The sequence below is a fragment of the Pristis pectinata genome, chromosome 12, assembly GCF_009764475.1.
Source record: "Pristis pectinata isolate sPriPec2 chromosome 12, sPriPec2.1.pri, whole genome shotgun sequence".
NCBI lineage: Eukaryota > Metazoa > Chordata > Chondrichthyes > Rhinopristiformes > Pristidae > Pristis > Pristis pectinata.
The window spans coordinates 56,734,788-56,740,787 of NC_067416.1; the positions used below are offsets into that span (position 1 = coordinate 56,734,788).

The 6,000-nt window shown below is 46.7% G+C and overlaps 1 pseudogene; it reads left to right on the forward strand.

Moving 5' to 3' along the window:
* The window catches only part of LOC127576519 (Ig heavy chain C region, secreted form-like), a 29,211-nt pseudogene extending 23,445 nt beyond the window's left edge, over nt 1–5,766 (forward strand).
* The last annotated feature ends 234 nt before the right edge of the window (nt 5,767–6,000 follow it).

The window sequence follows — 6,000 nt, forward strand, 5'->3', positions numbered from 1 at the left end:
AGGGGCTCCAAGCAGAGGATATACTGAACTGTGTCTCTGCTAAGGAACCTTCATGCTTCTCTCTCTCACAGGAACTAAATGTTGCTCAGCCTCACTGTAAATTTATTGGTCACAGTCATTGGAAAGGGATTCAAAACCTTGTTGGCACGTCTTTTGTTCTGATTTTATTTTCACAGTCAAAACTTGCAGCAACGTGTGAAACCCTGGGTGTTTCTGTCATTCTGTTTCCAGTAAATACAGCTGTAAAGTACTGATGATCCGTCCTGACCGAAGATAAGCAATAGGAAAGTCTGCAGTAAGATCCTGAACTTTTCCATTTTCAATCCACAGAATTGTCTGTCTTTATTCAAAACCCTGGCATTGAAGAGATGTGGATCAACAACACCGCTGTCCTGAAGTGCACGATTATCTGTACTGATCCGAGCAAGGTCCACATCTCTTGGGAGGTGAGCGGGAAGGACAGAACTAAAGAAGCTGTGACCTGACCACCGGAGAGGGAAGGGATCCGAAACACAGTGATCAGTGAACTCCAGACCAGTGTGGAGGAGTGGTTCAGTGGGGTGGAGTACGTGTGCTCTGCTCAAGGGCCTCATCCATCCACACCAGTGTCAGCAGGAACAAAAAGTACCAAAGGTGGGCAAGAGATCAATGAGTAAACGGCCAACATTAGTTTCCTGAGTAAAAGTGTTTTACTAGTCTGTTGTTTGTTTGCTCGTCTATTCCAGTGGAGACAAAGGGTCCCGAGGTCAGACTGCTGCCTCCACCACAGGAAGAGACCAAGAATCGGAGCACGGCCACCCTCGAGTGTGTGGTCTCTGGATTCTACCCCGACCGCGTCAGCGTCACCTGGGAGAAAGGCAGCTCCTTGATCACCTCCAACACCAGCGCTACACCGACTGCTCTGGAGCAGGGGGGCACTTTTAGTGCCAGCTACTTCCTGACCGTGAGCTTACAGGAGTGGAAGTCAGACTCAGTCTTCAGCTGCACAGTGACACATCCCCCCTCCAACACCCGTATCAAGAAGCAAGTGAAGAACATCCAAGGTAGGGACTGGGACTCACCCCATAATTGAAATTGTTTGCTTTGCACTATAAACTCTGCCAGACAAGGTCAACACTGAAACATGGTGCAGCCCTGTTGTGGTTATGTGAGTGAAATGATATTCTAGAAGCCTGGCCAGAGAAATAATTGCATCTCTGAAAATATTTTCATAATTTGAGGACAATCCAAACCGTTTCACTGGACAGGCACCCTGGAGAGCCCTGAATTTTAAAATATAAAGCAATGTGCTGGAATATTTTTCATCGGAAATGCTAACTCTGTTTGCTGAAACTCTAGTCAGCTGCATCTGGAGTATTGCATCCAGTTCTGGTTGCTCCATTACAGGAAGGATGTGGAGGCTGTGGAGAGGGTGCAGAAGAGGTTTACCAGGACGCTGTCTGGATTAGAGGGCATGTGCTATAAGGAAAGGTTGGACAAACTTGGGTTGTTCAACCAGAGAGTTGGAGGCTGAGGGGAGACCTGATAGAAGTTTATAAGATTATGAGAGGCATAGATAGAGTAGACAGCTGGTATATTTTTCTCAAGGTTGAAATGCCTAATACCAGATAGAGTGCATGCATTTAAAGTGAGAGGGGGTAAGTTCTCAGGAAATGTGCAGGGCAAGTTTTATACACAATGAGTTGTGGGTGCCTGGAATGCACGGGCAGGGGTCGTAGTGGAGGCAAATACGATCGAGGTGTTTAAAAGGCCCTTCGATATGCACATTGGTATTGGTTTATTATTGTCACTTTTACTAAGGTACAGTGAAAAACTTGTCTTACAAACCGATCTTACAGGCCAATTCATTACACAGTGCAGTTACATTTAGTACAGAGTGCATTGATGTAGTATGGGTAAAAACAATAACAGTACAGAGTAAAGTGTCACAGCTGCAGAGAAAGTGCAGTGCAATAAGGTGCAAGGTCACAACAAGGTAGATCGTGAGGTCATAGTCCATCTCATTGTATAAGGGCACTGTTCAATAGTCTTATCACAGTGGGGTAGAAGCTGTCCTTAAGTCTGGTGGTACGTGCCCTCAGGCTCCTGTATCTTCTACCTGATGGAAGAGGAGAAAAGAGAGAATGTCCCAGGTGGGTGGGGTCTTTGATTATGCTGGCTGCTACACCAAGACAGCGAGAGGTAAAGACAGAGTCTAAGGAGGGGAGACTGGTGTCCACAATTCTCTGCAGCTTCTTGCAGTCTTGGGCAGAGCAGTTGCCATACCAAGCCGTGATGCATCCTGATAGGATGCTTTCTATGGTGCATTGGTAAAAGTTGGTGAGAGTCAAAGGGGACAAACCAAATTTCTTTAATCTCCTTTGGAAGTAGAGGCACTGGTGAGCTTTCTTGGCCATGGCATCCACATGGTTTGTCCAGGACAGGTTGTTGGTGACGTGCACTCCCAGGAACTTGAAGCTGTCAACTCTCTAGACCGCAGCACCACTGATGTAGACAGGTGCATATGTACACCGCCCCCTTTCCTGAAGTCAATGACCAGCTCTTTAGTTTTGTTGACATTGAGGGAAAGGTTGTTGTCATGACACCATTCCACTGAGCTCTCTATCTCCTTCCTGTACTCCGACTCATCGCTGTTTGAGATACGGCCTACAATGGTGGCATCATCTGCAAACTTGTAGATGGAGTTAGAGCAGAATCTGGCTACACAGTCATGAACGTATAGGGAGTAGAGTAGAGGGCTGAGTACGCAGCCTTGAGGTGCACCCGTGCTGAGAATAATCGTGCCGGAGGAATTGCTGCCCATCCTCACTGATTGCGGTCTGTTTGTTCGAAAGTCAAGGAACCAGTTACAGAGGGAGATGTTGAGTCCTAGGTCTCGAAGTTTGGTGACAAGCTTGCTTGGTATTATTGTATTGAAGGCAGAGCTGTAGTCAATAAACAATAGTCTAATGTAAGTGTCTTTACTGTCCAGATATTCCAGAGCTGAGTGAAGGGCCAGGGAGATGGCATCCGCTGTAGACCTGTTTCGGTGATAGGAGAATTGCAATGGGTGCAGGTTGTCTGGTAGGCTGGAGTTGATGTGTGCTATGACCAACCTCTCAAAGCACTTCATGATGGTGGATGTCAGAGCCACTGGTTGGTAGTCATTGAGGCATGTTACCTTGCTTTTCTTTGGTACCGGGATGATAGTGGTCTTCTTAAAACAGGAGGGAACCTGAGATTGAAGCAGGGAGAGGTTGAATATGTCCGCAAATACTTCTGCCAGCTGATCAGCACAAGATCTGAGCATGCGGCCCGGGACACCATTTGGGCCAGGTGCTTTCCTCGTGTTCACTCTTCGGAAGACTGATCTTATGTCCTCCACTGTGATCACAGGTTCAGCTGCGTTGGTGGCTTTGTGCATTGTGTAGACAGAAAGGATTAGTTTAATTAGGCATTTAATTACTATTTTAATTAGTTCAGCACAACATTGGGGGCCGAAGGGCCTGTTCCTGTGCTGTACCGTTCCATGTTCTATTCGAGAATGAATGCATTTAAACGTTAGTGACAAAAACTAAATATTTCTGATGCTTAAATTTTAAAATATAAAGGAAAAGTGCTGGAATAGTTTTCACCTGAAACCTCAGCTGTGTTTCCCTCTCCACAGACACAGCCTGAAATGCTGGGTAATTTCTGTATTTGTTTTAATAACAGTTTAAGTGAAAAAGCAAAAATGTAAGAGCCAAACTTGTTCATGTACATTCCTTCGGGGTGTTTACCCTGTCTGCTCAATAGGGGAGCTTCATTCCTTCACCAATGTAGATAAGTCTCAACTGATCTTGATGGGACCGGCAAAGCATTCACTGGAGCTGAGCAAGAAATGTCGGTCCTGTCAGTGACGCACTCATTCACTGGGAAACGATGAAATAATAATTGTGACGTTTCTCCCTGATGAATGTCCAGATACCCGCCCCTCAGTCACTTTAAGCAAACCTTCCTTCGAAGAGATCTGGACGAACAGGACGGCGACCATTCTGTGTAAGGTGGTTCACAATGATTTACAGGGATTCAGGGTAACCTGGCAGGTGGACGGAAGGAGGAGAGAAGATGGGGTGAGGACTCAGGGTCCACACAGCGACAGAGGTGAAGACACGATCACCAGCAGACTGACAGTCCCTGCTGCAGAGTGGGACAGTGGGGCTGAGTACTTGTGTCGGGTGGAGGACAAGAGTTTGCCAACGCCGGAGAAGAGATCCATCAAGAAGGACACAGGTACGTGTGGACAGAGCTCGGTGTGAGTCTGATCTTCACAAATGGACAGAGTTATCACCTTCCAGCACTGTGACAGACCAACAGAAAATGAGCAGCAGTGGGTCACTGGGCCCCTCCATCCTCCTCAGCCATTCAAATATGGTCTTGGCTGATCAACCAAATTCAGTCCCCTGTTCCTGCTTTCTCTCCATATCCCTTGATCCCTCCACCCGAAGAAATATATACAACTCACTCTTGAATATATTTAATGATGAGGCTTCAACTGCTTTCTGTGGGAGAGAATTCCACAGGTTCTCACTCCCTCTCACACCAACACAGCTTAGACTGCCAGCCCTGGTCCTGGATTCCCCCACCATCCCCCAACATTCTTCCTCCATCCAGTCTGTCCAATCCTGGTAAGAATTTGACAGGTTTCTATGGGATTCCCTCTCATTCTTCTAAACTGCAGTGAATGCCCAGTACAGTTTGTCAGAGAGTGTGAGGGACCAAAAGAAGATTTAACCCCCCTGATTAACCACATCAGTAAAATCCCAAATCCCCACAGCAGCCTCACCCAAAACCACACTGGCTCCTGTGTGGTGAGTTCCTGTGATGGGGTAGAGGGAGAGGGATTTGCAGCTTTCACAGCATGAGGTTGAGACTGGGTCAAGTCAGTGACTGGAAGGGCAGGGAGGTTGAGGCACAGACTGAAGGCGAGATAGAACAGACAGCACAGGATGACACAAGTCCAGGGGCTGAGTTCCACTTTCTGTCAAGTCTCTGTGTTCAGTGGCTCCCGTTGATTAAACTGAATATACTAACCTCACTGGAAGCTATAAAATGCACCAGATTCAAGATTTCCACTCTGCACATCCCAACAATGAGCAGAAAAGGAAAAGCCTTTAGTTTCAGGAAAAGTGAAGTCCCTCAAAATGCAGACGTTGCCCATGTTGGTATAAGAGCAGAATGTGTTGCGTTGGAAATTATTGAAAGATTCAGTCTAACTGAGGTTCTCTCTGTTCCCAGGTGGTGTTGTGACTCGTCCTCACGTCTACCTCCTCCCCCCTTCATTGGATGAGGTAGAGACAGATCAGACGGTGACCTTGATGTGCCTGGTCACCAACTTCTCTCCTGCAGAGATCTACGTGGCCTGGATGGCCAACGACACCCTTCTGAAGACAGGGTTCGTGAACCAGCCAGTGACCAAGGACCCCAGAAACGGCTGGAACACAATGACCAGTCAGTTGAAGGTTTCTCCAGAGGACTGGAATAGCGGCACCACTTTCTCCTGTCTGGTGGGACATGAGTCGATCACAACCAGTCTGTTCCGAAGCATCAATAAATCTCAGAGCAAACCCACCCTGGTCAATCTCTCACTTGTTCTGACTGATAGTTTTAAATCTTGTGTATAAAACCGCATGATTCAATCAATAAAACCCTTGTTTTGATAGTTTTATGATTATTAACTGTCATAGAGGACAGTTTAACTCATTGAAACATGATCAAAATCTGGACCTTTTAAAATAATTAAGAACAAAATTAGAATCAAGAATCAAATGAAGCTACAAACATGATTCACCACAAACCTCAGAGCTTCTGGGACCCGTTTCAGACCTTTTTCTGCCATGTTCAAATGGAACACTGTGGGATCGCACGAGGCAAGTGGATCACAGAGAGGAAGGGGAAGAGTCAGGTACTAGAGAGTACCCTGTGGCTGTACCCCTTGACAATAAGTGGTCCATCTTGAGTGCTGTTGGGGGAGACAGCCTA